The sequence below is a fragment of the Lactuca serriola genome, chromosome 5 (genome assembly GCF_051521515.1).
Source record: "Lactuca serriola cultivar US96UC23 chromosome 5, Lser_US96UC23_V15, whole genome shotgun sequence".
In the NCBI taxonomy this organism is placed as follows: domain Eukaryota; kingdom Viridiplantae; phylum Streptophyta; class Magnoliopsida; order Asterales; family Asteraceae; genus Lactuca; species Lactuca serriola.
In genome coordinates, this window is record NC_136412.1 from 190,156,755 (window position 1) to 190,182,865 (window position 26,111).

Genomic DNA, 26,111 nt, shown 5'->3' on the forward strand with positions numbered 1-26,111 from the left:
AGCAACTGGTAACATCCTTTTAACTTTCTTTGTAGAGGAGATAAAAAATCGAGTTATTGAGCTATTAGTTTATGTTTAGAAGCATCAAATTCGAATCTTAGATATGAAAAGAGAGGAATTTAATGTTCTTAGGATTGTTCAAGTTGTAGGTTGCATAAAATGCTTATTGTGAATCAAGTATCAACACACCACCATGTCGATTGTGGGTTGCATAAATTCTAGAAAATGATTGCTTTTAAATCTAACTTATGACTATGGTCCATTATTACTTAAGTTGATTTTTTCCTGCAAATTTATGCTTATGGAATAGTTTGGGTTCCATGTACAGGTACAATATATATCGTTTCACATATAGCCAATTGGGTAACTTGCAACTAAATTTGTTTAAGTGGTTGGAAAGAAAAGCATAATCCAAGGACTCTATTTGCATTTGGGTAAGATGAAGTTAACTTTTCTGTAACTACTATGCATCTATGAGTTAGGTTTTCACTAATATATTGCTCAATAGCCTTTGGCCATGCTATTATTTTATGATTTCTGCAATTACCATGAACTACTTTAAATTCAGTATATTTTGCCTCTTAAATGCAAGATACACATGATTACTATAACAACTTACTTATAGCGTTGTACTTTCAAAAATGTTCCCAATTATGGCTTTAATAAACAAATAAATAAAAGTGCATTGTTATATTTGTATTGTTTTTGTGATCATTGATTATGGTGTGTTGAAACAAGATCAATTGGAGGCATTTGATTCAAAACTCAAATTGAAGAACACTTGTCGGCCTTTATCGATTCAACTTACCCAATAATTTGCCAAGTAATCCACCAAATAATTCTCAATTTTATGTTTGTAAGCATTTAGTTAAACATTTGTAGTTGACACTTTTAATGTGTATTATTAGACACATTTAATGTATTATTAGACAATGTTCATTATTAATATGTATTTGTATTTGATACTTTTTTAGGTTTATTAGTTTTATTATAATGTTATTTGTTTTGTGGTTGTTATAAGTTTAATGTAATGGGGTTTTTCAATAATTTGAACATAAAAAACTGGATTTTTTTTAATAATTATTTGTTTTTTTTTAAATTAAAAATAATTACCTACGGAAAATCCGTAGGTAATGTGAGCCGTAGGAAATCAGTAGGTAATAAAGTCAATGGTAGTCAAAGTGGGCTCCGTCGGTAATCCGTAGTTATATATTTCCGTAGCTATTATGTAACAATTCCGTAGGTATAAATTTCCCACGGGCATTTATGATACAGAGCATTTTCCGTAGCAAATCCGTAGGTATCGCCTTATACCTACCGAATAGCTACGGATTGTGCCGTAGCTGTTGCCCTAGTTTTCTAGTAGTGAAACTTGTTGTGCCGAGTTGCATCATAACTAAAAAGAGCACATCATGGTTAAGGTCTGACCAAGATGCATCATCATGATTCTGAATTCCATTCATACTCCTTGTCTTAGCCTTTCTACACTTTCAAAAGAAAAGTAAGCATTTGAGAACTTGGTAAATGATATTTCCACATAAGATACAACAGTTGTAAGAAGGTGACAATGTAAAATCCAGATAATCGATCTAATACTGCAACGTGTTGTAAGAAAAAAAGAAAACAAACACAAGAACATGCATGATCTTAAAGTGTAAACAAAAATAACATGTCTACAAAATATACTATCTAATAAGTGTGTTTTTCAAAAAGGGTACGAACTATTGCAACATCTCTCCTTACCCTAATGCTTTAGGCAATATAGGCAATGCTTCATGTAATCAAAACCATTACATGAAACCAAGCCAAATTGAAACAAACGTTAGATAATCCAACAAACTAACTCATATAACTTTATCTGCGCATTTTATAATAATAATCAGTTTCATATCATCATACGAGTTATGACCCAACTACATAAGTAAATAAATAAAAACTATTGTGCTAAGAACATAAAATAATCCATTGGTAACCATATACATTTGTAGACCAGTACATGTCAAATCTTAACTATTAATACCCAACATAAAAGAAAAATAAAAATAAAAATCTATCAACATTTCCCAGGTCCCAGGACCAGTGCATGGTGATCCCTTTAGGCATGTATATATTACCAAGTAAATTAAACTCATGGAAACATAAATGTAACAAATCAGAATCATATATAACTGAAATGGATCAATCCAAGTTTCTAAGTGATAGAACCATATCCTTATTGACACTTAAACCTGGGAACATGAAAATGATTGAAATTTTACAATATGCAGCAAAAATCAGTGTTTAGTACTGATGAAACTGAGAGTCGAATGCTGCACACAGTGACATGGATACGTGATCACACGTCAAATCCTCTCAAATAACTTATAAACAAAGTCGAGATGCACTTAAGAAACAATTTACCGATTGAAGCTCAGGAGTAAGTAAACCGTTGAGCGTGGTTTAACACTTTCTTCTCGCGCAATATCAGTATCGACGACTTCGTTTCTCGTGAGTCTACCACGGTTCTGTCTTTCCGTTTGCTCCTGCTCAATCGTAATTTTAGCAAGTAGGGTGAAATATGCAGAAGATACTTTTTGGCCTACAAATCAGCATCCTTTTAACTGCTTATGAAATACTATTTTATTTTTAAAAACTATATCTCACATCTTTCTTAATAAATAAAAATCTTTTTGCCACATGTTATTTTCTTATTTATTTTGTCATATATATTTTTGTGATTATTTTAAATTAATTTTTATTCTACTGGTTTTTTTTTTTTATTATATTCTAGATAATATTTAAATATAACAATAAATGTATTTCAATTTTATTAATGAACTTTCTTTCTAAATTATTTGTTTTCTTTATTTATTAATTTTCTTTATTTATTTGTCTAAGTTATTTATTTAAATTTAAAATGGAAAAAACACTTTAATTTTTATAATTCAATAGTTTTTCACTTTTTTTATAAATTCATACAAATGATTAGATTTTTGTATTTATATTTTTTTTAAATAAACTCATGTAATACATTGGTTTTACACCTAGTGATTTTTATATGGTTTTAAGGCTAAAGAGTGTGTAATATTTTTCCTATCAAAATTTGGTGCCACATAGGCACCACATATGCATTTTTCATTACTGCCTTTATTTGGCTATGCTTAGGATGAGGTACTATTGTTTTCTATCAATAAAAGGAAGAATCTTAAATGAAAATATCAATTAAATGTGTCGAATTCTCTCTTCTTTGTAGGTTATTAATTATTGACTTGTTGTTCAATTTCTCATATGCACATACATGCCGCTCAAGATTGTCGATGGCAACAAAAAGACTCAGGAAGCGGTGTTTGCCGGGGGCATCATTGCCAATGGCAAAAAGAGTACCATACCTTTTAGTCTAACAAATTTCAAAGTTAAAAGTTTGGTTCTTTTTTCTATGTGAGAAAATGACTTATGGGGGTGATGAAATTTTCATTTGTATATATTTAGGCAAGTTTTTTTTTTACATAATTTTCTCTCAAACTTGTTAAATGTGTTCGAATGTTACCATTATCATCGACTTGTTAAGGACCACACACATACAAAGATATAACTCGCATGCTACTCCATTCACATATTATTAATCATAACTGATATCATACCCGTTCACTACGGGTTGACAGATAAATGAAGGAATAAAAAAATTTGTTTGTATATATAATTGTCCATACAATTGATGATACATTAGATATTGTCTAATAAACAATAGTTACTTGAAATGTGGACGTAAACAAAATGAACCAATTTTTACTTTATTTTGTAGCATTATACTTTCATTTGTTCCGATTACAACAATTTACTCTGACAAGTCAAAATATCGCCAAATCTTACATTCAAGTACACAATTATTTTTTTGACAATTTAAACTTGAATATAATACTTGCAAAAAATTACCAAATGATTATAATTTTTAACTTAGGAAAATTATGTAGATAAATAATAAAAAACATTTCTTACAAAAAGATATAAAACACATTAATAAAAGTAAACTGAAAACTAAAAAAGAAATGCAAGGTCCAAAAGAATGTCATAAAACATATTAGAACTAAGTTAAAGACTGTTTGGAAGATATCCATCGCTTCTCCAACAACACTATTTAAGTTTGAAATATGGACCAAAATTAGCATTAAGAAAATTTCAGAAATAACTTATCGAACAAAATTCCCTCCCCCGTGATATTGTTTATAAAAAATAAAGAATTTTATTTTAGTTATCATTAAATGCACATTTATGCAAACAACATTTCACTTTTTTCCCGATCTATGAAACAAAAAGTGTTTTTTTATATTCATTTTATGACCAAAAGATGCAATATTTTACTTGTCGAAACATTCTTCCATAAATTGGTTTAAAACATTGTTGTATAAAGTAGTGAAAATAAGAGTAAAAATATTCAAACCATGTAGTAGTTAAATAAAGATCCACCCTTTTGTATGCCAAATCTTGAACATGCCTGGCCCCACCAAATTTTGTGAACCACCAGATCCAAGTTTTAGTCCAAATTGTTGGTTTGTATGATTTTGTAAGAATGGTCCGTGTGGTATATCGAAAATTGCCACTTTGGACCAAATAGGTTTTGACTATAACAAATGGTCCAAAAGTTTCGATTTTGTTGCTACTTTGGTCCATTTTGCTTTAATTTTTTATAAAATGACGATTTTGCCCTCTTTATTTTCTTTTTTCAATTTTGTATTACAAAAATAAAAGAAGAAAAGAAAAAAGAAAAGAAAAAATACCCTTTCTCTCTCACTCACTCACTTTCACTTACTCTCTCTCTCTCTCATGTTATTTATCCTAGACACATCTTCTTACCCATGTTCTTGTTCTTCCTTAAGAACACTCAAGAACATCTACCATCACCACCGTTCGACCACCATCCGCCACCACCACCACCATCCGCCACCACCCAAAGATGAACAAACACACACAAAATCAGATGAACGTACACACACATGACATCTAAAGAACACAAAAACAAATCAACACAAACATCCATCGATTTTTCAACATATTCAACACAAATACACACACACATTAAACACACATACATACAAAACCCTAAAATCGTTTTCTGAAATGGAGCGAAGACAATAAAAACATCGGAGAGGGTCGTTGATTTGGACCTAGAAAACGAGAAAGATATGAGAGGAATGGAGATAAGACAATAAAAACATCAAGAAGGGAGAAGGAGTTTAACCGCCGGTGGGAGTGGGTTTAAGCCCTTCTGAGTTTGAACTCCGGTAGCAACAAGCAGTGGTTAAGACCTCCCCATCATTTCTGCACCGCTAGACACCCATCGCCTCTTCTCTATCCCTCTTTATCACATATATGCTCAGATCTATCTGTAACCACATCCTCATCATCACTACCTCCACTGTAATCAAACTCCATCAACCTTCAGCTACCTTCCATCCTCGATTTCTATGGTTTTGTTGTGTTTTCAGAAATGGTTTGAAGAGAAATGATTTCATATTCAATTTATAGGCTTTCCAATGCTAAAACGATTTTAGATTCATGAGTGTGGGTGCTTATTTTGAAAAACAAACCTAAAAAATAGAGTGTCTTGACTGTGTGCTCTTGAGTTATGAACGCGCGCGCGCGCGCGCGCGCGAGAGAGAGAGAGAGAGAGAGAGAGAGAGAGAGAGAGAGAGAAAGAGAGGGTATTTTTTCTTTTTTTATTTCTTTTCTTCTTTTATTTTTTAATACAAAAATGAAAAAAGAAAATAAAGAGGGCAAAATTGTCATTTTATAAAAAATTAAAGCAGAATGGACCAAACTAGCAACAAAATGGAAACTTTTAGACCATTTGTGCTAGTCAAAACCTGTTTGGCGCAAAGTGGCAATTTTCGATATACCATAGGGACCATTCTTGTAATTTTGTCTTTTTTGGGGTAAAAACACGACAATAAAAACCATTTCATTTGTATAATACAAATAGCAATTTAAAAAAGGAAATTCAAGAAAATTTGGTTGAAACCAACCCTATTTTTAATACCAATTTAACTTTGATTTTGTGATGAAAATGTTCCTCATTTACTTTGGAAGTGAGATTTGTGTTTTTATGACTTAAATAGTATTCATAAAATGATAAATCCAAGATAATATGCATGAAAACAACCCTTCTTTGGATACCAATTTAATTTTGATTTAATGATAAAAATGCCCTTCGTTCACTTTTGGAAGTAAAAATATAAGAACAATTTTAGACCATTAACCATAATTAATCTTGTGATTATAATTCAATGAGAAGTTATTTAGTAAAGGACTAAGAAGCAATCTTAAAGTTTTACTTTTCATATTAAAAAGTTAATTTTAGTTATTAAAATTTCAATTCATCGATGAACGGGTTGGCCGATAAATGAATTACTGTTCATTATTTATAGGGATAATGACATAAAAACCCTTAAGTTTGCTAGTTTTTATCGATTTTACCCTTTGTAGATTTTAGGTTCATTAAACCCGGATGTTTGTAACTTTTTTTTTAAAAAAAGTTACCATCTGGTTTATTAAAGCTCTTAAGTTTGATAGAAATGTTTGATTTTACCAATTTTTTGGTTCGTAAAAGCCCTTATGTTTGGTTTTCTGGTGCATTAAAGTCCTTAAATTTGGTGGAAATTTTCAGTTTTACCGTATAAATAGGCTAAAAGAATAAATTGAAAAAAAAACTTGGAAATTTGAGGCATTAATGGACCTACTCGCCGAGTCTGCCTACTGACTCGCCGAGTTCACACGCTCAGAGTCCTTCCATTCGCGACTCGACTCGCCGAGTCAGCCCTGACTCGCCGAGTCTACGAATTTCTGAGTCCTGACCTGTCTAACTCGTTGAGTCCCCACTAAACTCACTGATCCGAGTCTCAATTCGAAGGGTTTGGGGTTTCGCGACTTGACTTGCCGAGTCCAAGAACAGACTCGCCGAGTCCAAGGCAATCTTCAATATACTCGCCGAGTTGTTCTTCCAACTCGTCGAGTTCTTGCCCAACTTCAACCAACTCGCCGAGTCCACCCATGTGACTCGCCAAGTCATTCCTGTTCTGAATCCATTCAGTGGATTTTCGAGCCATGCAGGGGCTCCAAACTGTAGATCCATACTTCCAAAGCTCAATCCTTACGTAAAGTTGCAAACTTTACGTATAACTAAAGAGATCTAGGCTCAAAACACACTAGGGCTAGGTTTTAGGACAAAAGGGCTTCACCAACTACTCAATATCTGATGCTTTACGACATAATGGACCATCCCAACACTAGATCTGAAGTGGCAACCACCAAACTAAGCCCCAAACCCGAATTGGATCTCAAACAACCATAAAACCCCCAAATCTCATAACAAAAATAGCTCTAAATGCAAAAGAGGGGAGATTGCAGCTTATTACCTCCAAGATGAACACTAACTGAAGTAGATCTTGGATCTACACCTCTCCTTTGAAGCAATCTTCTTGATCTTCAAGTTCCTTTCAAAGTCTCCTTCCTCCAAAGCTATTTCTCTCAAATGGTGGAAGCTCACACGAAATCTAGGATTTACAGGCTCTCTAGGATGATATGGAGGCTGAGGAAGGGACATAACACCCTTTATATAGGATACAACTCCTGGTTTTAGGGTTTTCCTTGTTCATACCAGACTCGCCGAGTCTCTTTAGCCGACTCGCTGAGTCGGTCACTTACTCCTTGACCCGAGTCCCGCTCGGACTCGCCGAGTTCCTCCTTGGAGTCGACGAGTCGACCCTTTAACTTAGGGTTTCCTTTCCTTTCTTGGCCTTCCTGATTTTGGGTGTTACATCCTCCATCAGCACCTGGTGCACTTCGCCCCCAATAAGGAACCCAAACCCTTCGATGTAGGGTCAACAATCCACTGCTATCAAAATCGAAGGAAGCCACCTGACCTATAATGCGCTCACTCTTCCGGTGCTCTTCCTTCATAGCCTTGACCTGAGCCTCAGGGATCCGCTCCAGCAATGGAGTAATCACTATCATCCTCAATCATATATCATTGATTGGAGCCATGACCGCCTTGCAGCTAAGAGCATCGGCCAACACATTGGCCTTCCCGGGGTGATAAAGGATCTCGCAATCATAATCCTTCACCACATCCAACCAATGATGTTGCCTCATATTCAAGTTCGGTTGATCCATCAAATACCTCAGGCTCTTGTGGTCTGTGTATATAACACAAAGGACCCCATAAAGGTTACGCCATCAAATATTGAGGGCGAAAACAACGACCCCCAACTCCAAATCATGTGTCAAGTAGTTCGCCTCATGAGGCTTATGCTGCCTCGAAGCATAAGCGATCACGCGACCCCGCTACATCAACACTGCAACCAAACCAGTGATGGAGGCATCATAATAAACCATAGAATCATCATAATCCTCAGGCAGGGTCAGAATTGGCGCCTCACACAACCGCAGTCAAAGAGTCTCAAAAGTTGTCTGCTGCTCAGACCCCCAGCGAAATGTCACTGACTTCTTGGTTAGTCGGGTCAATGGAACATCGATCTTGGAGAAATACTGGATGAATCTCCGATAGTAACCCGCCAGACCAAGAAAACTCTGAATCTCAGATAGAGACCTTGGGACCTCCCACTGCATCACGGCCTCATCCTCTGCCAGATCTACCAAAATACCCTTTTGGTTGACAAGGTGCCCTAGAAACTGCACCTCGTGCAACCAGAACTCACATTTGGAGAATTTTTCAAAAAGTATCTCCCTCCTCAATGTCTCCAACACTTCCCTCAGGTGCTCCTCATGTTGCTACTGAGTTTTGGAATAGACCAAGATATCATGAGTAAAGACTATCACAGACCGATCCACCATCGGTCTGTACACGTGGTTCATGAGATCCATGAACGCAACAGGAGCATTGGTGAACCCAAATGGCATCACCACGAACTCATAAGGACAATATCGAGTCCGGAAAGCTGTCTTCTGCGCATACTTATCCCGGACCCGCATCTGAAGATAACCCGGTCGCAGTTCAATCTTGGAGAACCAAGATTCACCCTGAAGTTGTTCGAAAAGATCATCAATACTCGGGAGGGGATAACAGTTCTTCACTGTTACCTTATTGAACTCCCGGTAGGCAATACACATAGGATGAGACCCGTCCTTCTTCTTCTCAAACAGAAGCGGGGCACCCCACCGCGAACTGCTCGACATAATGAATCCCTTGTCTAATAGCTCCTGCAACTGTGTAGACAACTTCTACATCTTGGGAGGATCCAACCGATACGATGCCTTGGCTATCAGATCCACACCTAGAACCAAATCAATCTTGAACTCCACCTGCCTCTCTGGAGGTACCCGTGGCAAATCCTCCGGGAACACATACAGATAATCTCGCACAATTGACACATCCTCCACGGTCGCCTTACCCACATCCCGGGTATCCATGACGTAGGCGACAAAACCTAAGCAACCCTGATGAAGATAGCGCTTGGCCCTCGCAACAGAACACATAACCGGCCCACGTTGCGATCTCTCACCCTGAATCACCAAATCTCCCCCACATGAGGTCCGAACCCGCACTATCTGTTGATCACATTCAATGACTGCCCCATTAGAGCTCAATCAATCGATACCCACAATGACCTCGTTCCCATACAAAGAAATGGGAACCAGATCAACTAGATACCACTCGATGAATAACTAGAGAGTACAATCCTGATGAACTATCGCAACCCTAATTGCCTTATCATCTCCCCTGAAGCTCTAGCAAATCTCTTTCGTAGCACAAGCGACACAAAAGATCGGGTAACCCCCGAATAAAACAATACCAAAGAATAGATACCATTCATAAGGAACGATCCTAAAAATAAAACACATATGCATGAGAAAAAATTCAATATAAATAAACAGAAAAGAAGAAGATACATACCTGTCACAACATCGGGAGCTGCATGAACCTCCTTTGTTGTCAGCTGGAAAGCCTTGCTCTTCGCTGCATGACATCCGCCCGGCCCTGACGACCATCAGTAATCCTTAACGTCGCAGGAGAGAGTGTTACCACCGGTCCTGCTGCAGCCAAACTCGGATATTGGGCCTTCTTGTGGCCTTTCTGATTGCAATGAAAGAAAATCATATCTGATCACGGGGTGTTGGTAGCAGTATAATCCCAACTATAATGACCATTTCGGCCATACCTGAAGCAGCCAGAACCACGACCACTACCACTCCTGCATGCACCCTTGTGCGTCTTGCTACACTTGTCACAGCATCTATGACCCTGATGGCCCCTCGATCTAGAATCCGATACCTTGGGCCTTTTGTCCGAACCCCCCCTAAGGTCTGAACCTCCTCTAGATTCCTCTTCCTCTCCATCTCCAAGTCAATCTCCATCTCTCTGGCTCGAGCGATCATATCCTCCAGTGTCTTGCAGTTGGATCGGTTCACAAACTGTCGGATGTCGCTCCTCAGTATCTCATGATATCGGGCCTTCTTCATCTCCTCGACCGCCAAATACTGTAGAATCGGAAGCGCCCTCTCCCTAAACATGGCGGTGATCTTAGCCACCGTCTCAATAGTCTATCGGAGATCCTAGAACTCTCGTGCCAACTATTGTACCTCAATAATCGGTGCAAACTCAACTTGAAACTTGGCTGAAAAATCATCCTAGGTCATCCCATAAACCGCATCATCACCCACAATGCTGCCAACCTCCTCCCACCAGTCTCGATCCCTATCCTTCAGAAGGCAGGAAGCTAGTCTGACCTTGTCCCCCTCAGGGCAACGACTGGTACGGAAAGCGTTAGTACCATATGCTAACCAATTTCTTCTTGCAATGGGGTCCTTCTTCCCATGATAGTCTGGAGCTCCACAAGACCGTAATTCCCTGAATGTCAAAGATCGAGCTCCTATTGCAGCCATCATCTCAGAACGAAATGAGCTCAATCGCTCCTCCAAAACCTCCAAAATGCCCTCCTTGACTGAGCCGAAGATCACATGTTTATGATCAAGAATGCAACGAGTAATCTCTGACGAGAGAAATTCCCTAGTCTGCTCATCGAACTGCCCGACTCTGGATCCAGAGCCTAAACCTTATCGCCACCAGAGCTGCCAGCTGCTCTGCCTCACAATACCACCATACTGAAAATAGACTACAAAAACTATCATAATACACATCAAAATATATTAGGGACTTCACAACCCTACAAGCTTCCTGATTTTATCGTAGCCCTCCTTAAATTGTGTACGGATCCTCTGATTCTAGTAGTACGAGTCCATACTACCTTCCACACCTATCCATACTTTCCTCGAGAATTGATTTGACTCAACCGGGTTACTCTAAATCCATCTACCCATCCCACACTAATAAGGCTCCCAGTACTAGATCTCCTCCTAGTTTTTCCTAGGGTAACTCCACACCACTCTCCACCATCAGTTGTAGAATGTATTCCTACTATCTCCTTCTAACTAACTCGTGAACACTATTACATATCACTAAAACTAGATAATTCTTTGAATGAGAGGTCTCACACTACAATGGTTGTACTCAAACAAAAGCTACACAATAGTTTTAAAACCCAACCTTCTAAAATTATTTAGTTCCCATGATATGTAACTTAGCGTATTCATTTATTACTTAGCTGAAGCTAGCTAGAATTCCTAAAAGCAGAAGACAAGCAACATTCGAGCATCAAGTATCATAATCATGCATAACCTAATTAGGCCATCCTATCACTGGTTGATCAGTACTAGCATGCAAGTCTACAAGCTCATACAATAGGAATACGAAGGCATCTCTCCTAGCATTTTATTATGCAAAAATGAGAAGATCCTTATCCCTAACTAACATGCGATTCGCAGAGTCAAGCATATCAAATAACATGTATGGGTAATTTGGGAAAACTTACTTGATCTCGGTCGATTGCATGCACCACACCCTTTATCTCTTTTTATAAATCCTTTTTTATAAAATGATTTTCTTTTGGAAATTCTACCACATCCTTAGTTTGAGTTCATACACACCCGATTGTGTACCCGAATCCCTCAAACCAAGGCTCAGATACCAACTAGAAACATCCCAAAAATATGGTCCCAAAGATTTCATTTTTAAAATAGATAAAATAGTATTTCCAAATATCATCCATACATCTCAAATAAACAATGTATCAAAGATCATATAAAATCGGAGTAAAACATCATATGCGGAATCGCAATGGTGTTTGCGATGCAGTCAACCCGAGCTCTTCCCTTTGCTACCGGAAGTACCTGAAACATAAACTGAAAACAGTACGCACAAAGCCTAATGAGTTCCTGAAACTACGCCACATCATACATAATAAATCACATACAAGGCCCCCGCCCGACATCGGGCCTTGTCCGACATCGGGCCCTCTCGATTTACAGATTTGTTGTTCTCAGTCCTCGCCTGTCATTGGGCCTCGCCCACTATACACATAAGATATATCACATAAATACGCTAACACATATAATGATCATAAACACTAACATATGTTCCAATCCTTGGGCCGAGCCCGACATCGAGCCCCGCCCGATATACATAACAACACATAACACATTTGAGGGTCACACAGACTCCTAGCATCCTAGCATAATCAATAAGGGTCAACATTGGTGCCTTAGACCCACTAAACCCAGTGAGGACACTCACCTCAAATGTTGAATCTCACATAAAGAAATCCTTAGCTGCTACCCTGACGACTCCTCGAGCTATCAGTACCAAATAACACCCAATCAATATTTGGGTTCCAAACTGTAACCAAAAGTCCATACTTGGGGTAAAATGACCATTTTACCCTTGTCCTAGCTTGATCCATAACTAAGGCCCAAAACCACAAACCACTAAGGCCCTAAACTAAATAATCCTCAAAAGCCCACTAGTGGCCCACTTATGGCCCAATTTTCCAAATTGGGCCCAAACCCCTCCAATGGGCCTAACCCTAAAGCCCAAACATATCGATAGTCTAATGACCAGATTTTAGATGGCCCACTTAAGTCCAAAGCAACAATGTCCAAGAAAATGGCCCAACTAGAGGCCCAAACAACGCCAAGCCCAACTGCCATAGTATGCGGGACGTACTCGGCTGTATGCTAAGCGTACAGGCTGCATGGCTTGTACGCTGCACGTACGAGCTAGTACACCAAATGTACTCACCCATTAAGCCTTTCTCTATTAAGTCCTTAACCACTTAAGTCCAGGAGTCCTAAACATAGATATGAATCATATACAACCTATTAACTAATAAAGTCGACATCTTGGTGGCTTTGCATGCCCCAAATGGGCCCAAACTCGAAATTTTACAACCTACTTCCATGAAAATGTCCATTATACATGCTTGGTTGGATTAAAGCTTCAAAAGTTGCAACTTTATGACTCTAGGACCCAAAGAACACCAAGAGTAGCAACTCTAAGCTTCAGAAATGGAAGTAATCCACAAGAGCTCATCTATGGGACCAAAAAGGGTCCAAAAGCTAAAACATGGAGATCTAAGATTCTAAAGATAAAGATCAAGACTTTATACCTTGCACAAGCTAGAAATGAAGTAGAAAATCTGGATCTACAAGCTTCTCCTTGAACCACCACCTTGCTCCAACCTTCTCTTCCTTGAAAATGAGACGAAACACACCAAAATGCACTCAAAAGACCTTTCAAGATCAAGAACACTCAACAATGGGGTTAGGGTTTTCTGGAGGTTGTTTAAGGACAAGAGGGAGGTTGTTAAAGAATATCCTTAGGTTATAATGTTCTCTAAATAGTGTCAAACCCTAAATATTAGGGTTTTAGGGATTGGCCATGTACGATGTGCGTACTCCTTTATACGCAACACGTACGTGCATGGCACCCGCGTTCAATCCTCACTAGTATGTCCAACGCACATAGGGTGGTATATCCCGCAAAAGCGATGTTTCCTACTCTGCTCTGCCGCAAAAAGGGGCCGCTTTCTTCCCCCAAAAAATGCCAGTTCCACCATCAGGGCCCAACATGCACCATAATTCTATTCTGAGGCTACTACATCCCTAAGCCCAATAAGGAAGGACCCAATGGATCAAGGACTAAAACATAACAAATAATTAACCTAAATTACTATAAATACCTTGAAAATTATCGAGCGTTACACCACAGTCATCGGACTGGATTACCCATGGCCCATACTCATCGGACTGGATTGCCTCTGCCAATAAGTCATTGGACTCGAATGCCCCGGTCTGTTGGCTTACGCACATAGCAGTAAACCCTTAGCATATACCACACTATGTCAACATCTTCAACAAATAAAACATATAACAACAAACAAATAGTCATGTAGATCTAACAAATCACAACGACATTGCAACATCCTATATACTGGATATATAACCTAGTGGGCTAGCATTGGTGCCTTTGACCTGCAAGAACAATGAAGAAAACTCACCTCAGAGTCTGAAAAATAGTTGGATAGATTAATGCTCCAAATACTGCCTCTACAGATCACGTATATAATTAACAAGGACCCAAACTCAAACTACTATATAAATTACCCAAAATGCCCTTAATTCAAAATTCTTCAAAGTTAATAGTCAAAAGACAACCTTCAGCTGGTTGCCATGCTGTCGCCATGTCGTGGCACTCGCTTCCTAATAGCTTAACGGATTAAGTCGTTTTCTTCGATTCTAAGGGATCCAAAACTCAGATATGGTCCATTCTATGGTCCAGGTGGATAACGTTTCCTACTTTATCTCTTTAGACTCTCCAATAGATAGTGCTCTTACTCTTAGGTCCAAAATTGGGCAAAACACAACTTAGCTTAAACCAATAAGCACTTAATCTTGAAGACCTTTAGTCCAACACTTCCAAAAAGGTTTCTAGCATCATAAATAACATAAAAATTCATGCTTTCCATACATGCATGTTCAATACGTGTCTTGAACTCCCATTAGGTCAAAAAGAAGGTTTATGGCCAAAAATCCATGTATGACACCAAAACACATTACTAATACAGATCCAAAACACCAAATACCCTCAATGGCCTGAAGATTCATAAAGTTGCAAACTTTATGAGATCTCACAACTCAAACCAACAAGAACATAAGGATTTAGGGACAAAACACAAGATCTAGCAACCTATCATGATAAAAATCCAAACATGGACACTTACAAAGGTCCAGAAGAGTGCTACAACAAAGGATGAGGGCTTCCTTGCTGAATCTTAGCTCACTTATTCTTCTTACTTCCCTCAATGGCTTCAAAGGACACAAAAAAGGGCTTAAATAAAGGAGGAAGGGGATTAGGGTTTCTTAGGTCTCAAGGAGGTTGAGGGTGAGCAAACCCTAGCCTACTCATTCCTTTAAATAGGGAGGAAAACCCAGAAAATAGGGTTTTTCATTTACCAGCTACCATACCGTGGCCATATACTGACATCTCGTGGCGGCTTAAATAAATATGTGATCTTATCTTGATTTTGATGGGTTTTACATGCAATATAGCGGATAAATCCTTGTACACTTAAGGGTACATGCAACCTATTTAGATCTAGTCATAATACTATTGATGTAACATTCTATTAAAAAACAAGAACTATATAACTCTAGGTAATTTCAAAATTCATAGAAGAAAACATACCTCATGATTGTTTTTAGTAAATAATCAACCAATCCTTCTTGTAATTGCTTGGAAATTAGCACCATAAATCTTGTGCCTCTAATAGTTCACACCCAACCCTAGCAACACGGAGGTTTGAAGAGAGAAGAGAGGGGATGAAGGATTTTTTTACTATCTCTTGTAAACGAGGAGTGGCCAAAAATACAAGGACAAGGGGTCCTTTTATAGTATAACCTGGAAACCTTAGATAACCCTAATTTGTTAAAATAATATTAATTCAAATTGATAATTATCCAACTTCCTCTCTATCTGTAAGGAATATTCTAGATGCCCTGGAATACCCTAAAATCGTCGTTCCCTTCCAAGGAAGGTTCTGAAACCTCTGTTGTTCAACTATTGAACAATTACACTCTAACCTTTTCACTTTTAATTAATCCAAAATTTAATTCTAATTAATTTATGATTAATTATTAATTAAATAATGCTATTTGTAATTAATATATTATTTTCATAACATATTAATAAATTCATTTATTGCTATTTCTTAAGCACAAAATAAATCAATAAATCAGTCTTTCACTCTAAAAGTCGTTCTATTCAATTACTAGGTTTGAGGGCAGCCCAAAAGGACTTACTAATAATTCAAGTATATACTAATTCAGTTATTGACTTAGACACGTAATCCATCAGATTTGCCATGTCCTGGTGCCTCCACCATGTCGTGGCAAACCCTAAAATCCCAAAAATTATAAATGTAAAGTACATCGGGATCTGGGTGTTACAAAATGTCTATTCAACTCAGTTTTAGATTATTCGTAAATACTTACAATATATTTATTCATTGTGATTTAAAATATTTAGCAAGTAAAAAAAGGTTGACCAATAGATATAGTTGACATATTAATTTATTAGGTCATGCTTTTTCGTTTAAGCTATTAAATTTGTTATAAAAACTAGAACATTGTTTCATAGAAATAATAATTTTAACAATCTTATTATTTAAATAATAATATAAGACAAAACTTATAAATAAATCTTATCTTAAATTCTTTTACATATAATTAAATCGTGAAACAATCTTAGTTTTTTTTTCGAAATTATAAAGAAATACAATAATATAAAAAAATAATAATAAAGTTGGAGGGTTATATTAGGAACATACTAGTCACGACATCTGGTACCGCCCTAGCCTCCTCTGTCATGAGCCGGAAAGCCCGACCTCAAGGCCTCGGGGGACCTCCCTGTCCTGACTGCCATCCGTGATCCTCAGAGTAGCCGGTACTGGAGTCTGTGCCAGACTAGCGGCAAGCAAGGGCATTGGGCCTTTAGATGGCCCACCTGATCATAATGATAACAAAGCCTGATGTCATATATTAGAGCCTGCTACTGGAAGTCCCTTGCAATGTGGCCCTTGTTGCCACATTTGTAGCAACCAGAAGGAGATCGACAAGTACCCTCATGAACCTTGTTGCACTTTCCACAAGTACGGCCCCTATGACCCCTAGATCTAGTATTAGCGACCCTGAACCACTTCGGCGCAGGTTGCGACTACGTCGGGGCCGGTCTCTGCTCCTTGTCTGGAGCCCCGTTTGAATCTCCCGCCGCCTAGTGGCCTCCTGTAACTCCAAAAATGAAATATAACATTGTGTGGATACAAACTTTCGGATATCCTTCTTGAGCATGCTAAAGTACCGGGTCATCTGAGCTTCATCAGAAACAGCAAACTCAGGGCAAAACATGGCTCTCTCCGTAAACATCTTGGTGATCTGTGTCACTGTCTCCATCCCCTGTCTTTAGTCCAAGTACTGCTGGGCTAAACTCTCCCGCTCTACCAGCAGAACGTAACTAGAACAAAACATCTCATAGAATTGCTCCCAGGTCACATCAGTCCTCTACTAAGGCAAATATGAGCTAGTAACAAGTCTCCAGCAAACCTTCGTTCTGGACCACAGAGGTTCACAGTGCACTTGACCTTCTGTTCAGATGGGCAAGAGCAAGTGAAAAAGCATCCCTCGATGTCAGACAACCATCTCATGGCTATGATTGGATCCTGAACTCTATTAAATTTCAACGGCTTCATATTATCGAAGTCCCGATACTGGATGGCTCTCCCAGCACCAATCCCGGCAGCAATAATTGTTGATGTGGCTGCCAACATCCTCAGAAAGTGCAACGTAACGCTCATCAAAGTACTCCACCATCGTTGTCTTAATAGAACCAATCATCTCTGACAATTGTGCCCAGAAGAGGGAAACAATCTCCTCCTGAAGGATCTCCCTAACCTACTCCTCATTCAATGCTGGCCTATCCTGGCCACCTCTGTTGATCCTGATCCGGATCTCCTCGTAGATCGTCTCGTAATCGCCATACTAAAAATAAACCATGGAGATATCAAATAAAGCACATACAACACCACAGGGACCAATTCCTAACAAAACCCTAGGGGTTGTGACTTCCCTGCTATGTGTACGGGTCATGTGCTTCTAGTAGTATGGGCCCATACTACATTCCAGACCTACCCTTATTTGTCTCAGGGGATCATCACAACTACCCTAACAATACATACTAGATTTAGAATACAATCTATCCCCACCTCCTACAGGAAGGCTAAGCATTACACAAATGGTCGACTGACCCCACACAACTCATCCATGAAACTTCCACCAACCCTACAACACTCATATATGCTAACCAAATAGAACAATGGATCCTATAGACAGTCGGATATTCAAACTTATCTTAAGCCCACATCCAAACAAGGAATAGGATATAAAGCCGAATCAAACATTCTCACACTATAAAATCTTAGTTATGTACAACCATGATGCATACACAAAACAACTATAGTAATGAGGTCAACTTTATATATGGAAATCCGAGGCTATAAGGCATCATATAATCAGGCAATTTCTATCATGCAATTCCTGAAGATCCCAACCTATCACTAACATTTTGTTCTAACATATTACAATAGGAAACAACAGTGTGGTAATTTGGGGTCTATTTACTGGCTCCGGTTGATCGTACACATCACATACTCTTCGATTATTTTGAAAACAATTTGAAAATCATTTAAAAAAACCTTTTTCGTTAGTTTGAGACTAGATTCACATGAGTTTTTCTCCGATTCACTCAAACCATGGCTCTGATACCAACTTGTAAGACCCATAAAAATCACAAGAATTTAAGCTTTTAAAATCAACCCAATTCGTAAATTGTTTACAAATCTTAGTTTTCAAAACATTTTTTAAACATCAGAGTCTCCCAAAAATCATAAGTCATAAATAAGAGGATGTGTACGGTCACACCTTCGCCTTCCCGTGGTCATCCAAAGTACATGAAACTGTTGGATTAGTGTCTAAGTCCATAACTATTTTGGTATGTACTTGACCCGATGGTGCATGGTCCTTTTGGGTTGCCTTCACCAAAGCAACTTGATTGGAGAAATAAATAAAGAGAGAGAGGTTATTATGATTTATTAATATGTTATAAGAATAATATCTTAAAGGAGAAATCATATTTGTTTAATTAATATTGGTCAATAATTAATTAAGAATTAATTTTGTGATCAAGTGTAATTAATTAAACTAGAGGGGCTGAATTGTAATTATGTGATAGTTACAAAATAAGGTAAGGATTATCTTATATATATGGTGAACGAATTTGAGGTGATAATCACTTAGAATTCGACTAGGATAAGGGTTTCTAAGAGTTATCTTATGGTTCCTTGGTGGACAAGCAACTGGATAAGGATAAGGATTGAAAACCTAATCCCAACCCTATATAAAGACCCCTAAGGCCTTAGAATTCGTGTACTTCTTCCCAAGAGGTCCTAAGGATGAATTCTAACCTCCCTCCTCTCTCTTTATACCTTCTCCACTTGCTTATGGTGTTTGTAAGCCATTAGAGGAGTGACACTTGTGACTCTCAGCTTTCCAAGGTCAATTCAAGGAGGAATTGGATTGTTGTTGCTATATAAAAATCAAGGTATGTTCTTAAACCTAATTACATGTGTATTCTGATTTCCATATGCTAGAATTAGGGTTCAAAGTCTTGGATTCAAAGTATGTACAATAGAGAAACCTAGATCCAAGCTTTAGGGTTTGTATGAGCACATAGGATGTCTTATGACCAAAACCCATCAGTGGTATCAGAGCCATGATTGGTTTCTATTGTATTGATGCTTGATGTAACTGAAAATCGAGTTTTGGCCTCACTGTTCGACCTGACTCGGCGAGTCAGCCCTACTCGGTGAGTTCCAGAGGGTGACTCGGCGAGTCGGTGTGTCAGATAGTGCTTATCTCGGGATTTCTTGCTGTTTTTGCATTGGGATAATTACCTTATCATGTTAGATTAATATTAATCCGATTATATGATATATTTAAGTATATTTTTAATCTAATTGAAGATATTTATCAATTAATAAGATAATTGTTTCCTTATAAGATAATTGATTAATTATTTTAAGTAAATTGATAAATTATTTTGCAAGAAATCATCAAATATGGATAATTATGTGATTAAATGTTAATTTGAATTATTTGTTATTTGATCCTTGTTGTTGTGAAAAGTTTCATATTTGGCCCTTTAGGTTTTATAGTTTAAATTTGAACCCCAGAAGTTTTGTTGTTTTGAAATTTAAATAGTTGAAACCCTAATGTTTTGAAAAAGGTTTCAAAACTTGCCCTCGTGTTTTGGAATTTAAATTTTGATTAAATAGTTTAATTTTGATGCATATTTAAATTCTAAACCCTAATGTGTTGAAATGTTTCAAAACTTGCCCTCAAGTTTTGGAATTTAAAAGTTGATTAAAAGTTTAATTAGGAATGTTAAATTCTAAAACTCTAGTATTGTTTTGAAAAAGTTCACATCACACCCTTATGGTTTTATTAATTAATTAAGGTGTATAATTAAAAGAGGTTTAGTAAATGCATAAAAGTTTAGGTTTACAATTTAATTGAATTAAAAGTATAATTGTTAAATTAGACCACCTAGTATTTTGAAAGTATAAAATACACCCTATACTATATATAACATTAAAAGTCTAACATTATATATATGTATGAGTAAAAGTCAGTCTTACCGTTAGTAGGCCTCATTCTCGAAGCTGGTCTATAAGGGGTGTTTAAGGAAATTGCCTATAAAATGGCGATTGAATGGGTATCCACTCTTACCCATCGCACTCTTGACTAGTGGAGGGTCGTTAGCCGAACGGGTAGGATAGGACGAAACCTTCCATTATAAGTATAATGAATTATTAAAGTAACTAAATGTTTCATAAAATTCCCAATCTTAGTTACTTAGGCAAAAGTGAATTGATGCAATTCCATGAAATTACACTTTGTGCCCTTGCGAAGACGTTAGTGGAGCGTGTGTGGTTTACCGGCACACTAAATGATTCTAAGCAAAGGTAGCAAAGGGTGACTCAATGTTTGTCATAGTTCGGTGGAGCGTGTGTGGATTACCGGCACATCGAATAGGTGACTGTAACATGTGAGGGCACCATGTAAGTTTGCATGGTTATTCACACCCGCTTTGTGATCCTCGGCATCCCAGTCACAAACAAGAGGGGCATATCGAGATTTAAACATGCCATTGAAAGTTCAATGAATCTCAAAGGATCTAGGAGTTTTCATAGATTTAAAACTTAAATTTCTTTTTCGTTTTTCATGGTGGAAATTAGTGAATCGTCATTCACTTACCTTCAAATGTTCTGCAATTAGGGTTACGGCATCCCTCTCCCGAGTTGTAGAATATTGTGTTGGGTCCTAGCCTTAGTATCTCTTTTGGGTGATTTACTAAGGACTCAATCTATCAACTAACTTGAATTCATTTTTCTCCCGTTTTGTAGATGTCAAAGTTCGACAACTATGGTCTTCTCAAATCCCGTGGAACAAGCATTCCACATGAAGATGATATTCCACGATTCGATCGAGGAACAAGAGATCATGCTTCACTTCCTCCTCCTCCTCCAATTATTCTCCCTAACCCACAAGTTCAAAGGCTTGAAAAGTTCAAGATCACTCAAGCCTTTTTGGCAAGTAAACATAAAGAAGGAAAGACCGTGTGTGCACACGTCCTAGGGATGAAGTCACACATTGATAAGTTAAGAATGTTGGGATCCGTTGTCTGTGAGGAAATGGCTGTTGATTGGGTTCTTCAGTCACTTCCCAACTCATATAGTGAGTTCGTAAGAGAGTACTATATGATGAACTACGACGTGACCCTTATAGATCTCACCTATATGCTTATTGTTGCTGAATCTGCAATGATTTGGCGCAATAGAAAAGCAAAGTTGATTGGTGAATCTGCCTTCGAGACCTCTATGGATATAGACAATGGCAACGAAAGACATGCTATGATCGAAAAGTTTGATCATAAGAGAAAGGCGATGTCTGAAGTAGTTCCATGTCCTGTTCCAAAAGAGTCAATTTGTTTTATTGCCAAGAGAAGGGGCATTGGAGACGAAGATGCCCTATTTACCTAAGAGATCTAAGAGATGGGAGAGTCAAAATGTATGGCTTTGCTTTAGGTAAAATCCATTGACTAACTCTTTTAAGCTTCTATTCTAGATTCTTAATACATAATGTGATAAGATTACAATTGATGTTTTGTAGGATCGAAGAAAAGAAAGGAAGCTTAAGGGAAGAAGTGAGCATAATCTAACCGTGTAGGAATGGATTTCGATCGCATTTCTCGAAGATTAGATTCTTGAGCTACTACTTAGAGTTAGAATTAGATTGCTAAGAAAGATGTATTAGCATAAGTTTTTCAATGAGTTGCATTGTAAGGACAAATTTTTTCCGCAATAAAATAAATTTTGATTTTAAATTTTATTTATTTCTCCTTACAATGGCATGTATGAAAAATTGATGTTAAAATGTTTCTATTATTAGCAATAATGGATTTGGTTCTTGTTATGTTATTTAAAGTCAAGAATTTACCAAATAGGGAGAGTTTCTCATCGCCCAAAGTTTCAATTGGACAGAAATTTGGAATCGTGCAACTTGATTGCACAATGAATGAGAAATTTCGTATCTGGAAATTAAACTAATTCGTTGACAAAGAGTCAAGTGAAGGACTAGGAGATCGAGTACACAAAGTTGCGTATTGATCAAGTCCACCATAAGAGTAACAAAGATATTCGTCATGATTTACTAAAGGCTTAGTAAATATGATTATACTTATAAGATTAAGTGTAATTTTGAATTGATTAAAGGGCTTAGATCAATAGCAGAACGAATAAGAAGAATCAAGTAGGCAGAAAGATAAAAGTTTCTCCATTCTAAGAAGAAAGGAGAGTACCTTTTATGCTTTATGATAGGTCTTAATGATTAAGAACCATATCTCAATTGATCCTCTAAGTGAGTCTTAGTACAATTGTATGTCTAAGAAGAGGAATCAAGAATTGAAGAAATGGTTAAATCAAAAAGTAAATCATACTTCATTCCAAAACAAGTCTCAAAGTTAAGATTGTGACATTGAGTGAAAAAGTATTAAGAAGGTTTACAACATTCATTAAATATGGTAAGTTGTGATGTCTTGGATAAGACAAAGACCAACTAGGACCAATTTATGAAGCATTTTGATAAAAGCTACACTAACTCTTGAATATTTGTTTGTCAAGAAATGTTTTGACAAGAGAATCTTATACGTCAAGGAGTCAGTGGGAGTCTTAATGGTCTTGAAAGGTTTCAAGAACAAATCAAATAAACCTTATCGATCATCACTAGCACACAAGTTAAGGTTTACAACCTATCGTGATGACATTATTTTGATTCTGTGCCAATCCAATCGAGTTAATTATGCATGAGAGTTCTATGAGTTCTCATTTTGAACGCATAAAAGGCAAAGAACCTTAATCAATGAAAGGTACATTGATAAGAAAAGGTGAGTTGCTTAACTACTTGGAAGACATGGTGGGCAGCTGTGCTACCATAAGGCAAGAAATCAAGATTAAGAAAGTTCGGTCCATATGAGTTTGAATTTTTCGTAAACTTTAGTTTTAACAAATTCACATGGATAGGAACACATACACCGCTCAAATCTAAGTGTCATAAGATTTCCTCCTTCATGAAAATGATTGTGAAGAAATACTTTCACTAAGAAAGATTTTAAGAAGATAGTGATTGTAAAATTGCATTCTCAAATTCGATTATGGTTACGGCATCCCTTTCCATAATTTGAATTGTGAGGTTTGGCAATTAGTCTTAATTGTTTAGACACACATATGAACTATCGAAGGCAAAGGTGTATAAGTTCAAAAAGCCTTGATAAAAGATTATCAAAGCACTAAGTATTAGAAACATGAACTTAAGAAATTCAATAAGTATTGTCTTTCTGGAAGTTGAGATGTTTATGAATACATGTCGAAGCTAGTGGGAGCATAAGTGTTATGTTTTATAATAATCATCAAGATAGTGGGAGCATAAAAGTTATGATTGTATGATTATTAAGGAAAGTATTGCAAGGTTAGCAATATTAATTATAGAAAACAAGAGTCATACTTTGCAAAGTCGCAATAGTTGAAGAGTTGTTTTGCTATAATTAAGGGAGAGAATATTATGCTTCATTTCAAATCTAAAGGATTATGTTGAGAAATGTTAATAAATTTAGTCAAAGGTACATAGTGTGTTCTTAAAATTTTGATTATGATTACGGCATCCCTCTTCACAATTCGAATTTTGAGAACATAGCAAATAAAACATTATGCGTCGTGTGCCATACGCTTCGGGTATAGGATCGATTGCAAATGCTTTAATGTTTGACCATTCTAAAATTTTCCAAATGTCGAGCGCATTTAGAGGGAAAAGGGACTAGAATTGGTTTTGACTAAAACAATTAAACAACTATCAAAGGACAATCCAAAGTTCGACGAGGATTGGTCGCTTGTGAGTAGTTGGAAGTATAGTATTAGAAAATATGGAAATGTTTCCATATTGGATGGACCATATCAACATCATTACGAATAGATAAGATTCTATTAAGAATAAGTTGTCATATGGAAAATATGGAAGTGTGTCCATATTGGGAATTGAATATTGAGAAATCTATGATTAGATTAGAAACTTCTATGCAAAAGGATGTTCAAAGAATGTACTTTGAGTGGGAGACATCACATCTATGGAATTGTCTTGTAACAATCTCCGATAGAGGACTTTGTAATATCATTGGCAATAGTCTTTGTGACTTTGTTGCAATGACATTACGAAAGGAAAAGTTGCATAGAATGTTAGAATCTAGCATATTCTATAAGTAGCAAGAATTTGATATTCTTACACTTATGAAAAAGGATTTGGAGTTGTAAAATGAGAATGATTGGAAATGTGTTCAATTTGTCTATTTCACAAAAGTAAGAACCATAGGTAAACATTGTGTGCATGCTAGGAGCATGGAACAAGTGTTGGAATTCAAGTAAGAAGTTGATTACCTGAAACGAAAAATAATGAGTAATCAATATGGTGATAAATAAAAGGAGTTTCATTTATACTCAAAGGTTTGAGGCCATATGGGATTAGTATTATTCTTGTGTTTCACTTTGCATGTTTTGACTTCCAGAATAATTGAGTTTATTAAGAATAATCGAATTATTCGAACGGGCCACAGTCGTTCATATGTTGGAAGTAGATATGAAAGAAGACTGTCATGAATTGGTGTGTGGATTGTCTATAAAGTATTAGACATAAGCAAATGTTTGCTGCAATGTTCATGAGTGCTTACGAATATGATTTGAGCATTGGATTAAACCCATGCTCACTTGGATCACTCCATGAATTGTATCGCGAGTGATTGGTGAGACGATAACATCTTATATTCTTGAAACCGAGATGTGTGAGTTGTATCTTGCAAATCGGTTGCACATTGATAATATGTAAACGCACTAGTAACTTGGTGTTATAAAACATATTGTTGTCTGTGATTCGGTGCGTGAGTGCAAGCGAGCATTGTATCAAAGTTTATCCGTTCCTTTTATTCAAAGTAGGATAAAAGCGATATCTTTGGGCCCCTCGATGATTTAGTGATGACAAACGTAAATGCTTGGCCGGGCTAGGGCTAATTTGATTTGTTCAATTAGTCAGTCGTCATAAATCGGGAATCGAGATATAGTACAAAGAGAATGATTTGAAATCATATCTCATATGATATCTAGAATGGAGGAATATATGATCCCTTATCTAAGGACACGCGTATTTGATATGATCAGAGTTGACAGCGGCTTTGGAAAGCTACGATTGCAGAACGGGATCCGAAGTCATACGCAGAATAGTTATTAGACTTATCCAAGTGGGAGACTGTTGGATTAGTGTCTAAGTCCATAACTATTTTGGTATGTACTTGACCCGATGGTGCATGGTCCTTTTGGGTTGCCTTCACCAACGCAACTTGATTGGAGAAATAAATAAAGAGAGAGAGGTTATTATGATTTATTAATATGTTATAAGAATAATATCTTAAAGGAGAAATCATATTTGTTTAATTAATATTGGTCAATAATTAATTAAGAATTAATTTTGTGATCAAGTGTAATTAATTAAACTAGAGGGGCTGAATTGTAATTATG

General features: G+C 37.0%; 1 long non-coding RNA gene across 2 annotated transcripts in view; it reads left to right on the plus strand.

Moving 5' to 3' along the window:
* LOC145051382 (uncharacterized) overlaps positions 1 to 946 on the plus strand; it is a 1,723-nt gene extending 777 nt beyond the window's left edge. The window contains exons 3-5 of one of the 2 annotated variants that reach the window (XR_013683586.1): positions 1 to 8; positions 329 to 434; positions 739 to 945. The exon at positions 1 to 8 is cut by the window's left edge and continues 58 nt beyond it. This is a non-coding gene — a long non-coding RNA (uncharacterized LOC145051382). Of the gene's footprint in view, positions 9 to 328 lie in introns of both variants that reach the window. The other variant, XR_013683585.1, reaches the window with a different exon arrangement.
* Positions 947 to 26,111: the final 25,165 nt, after the last annotated feature.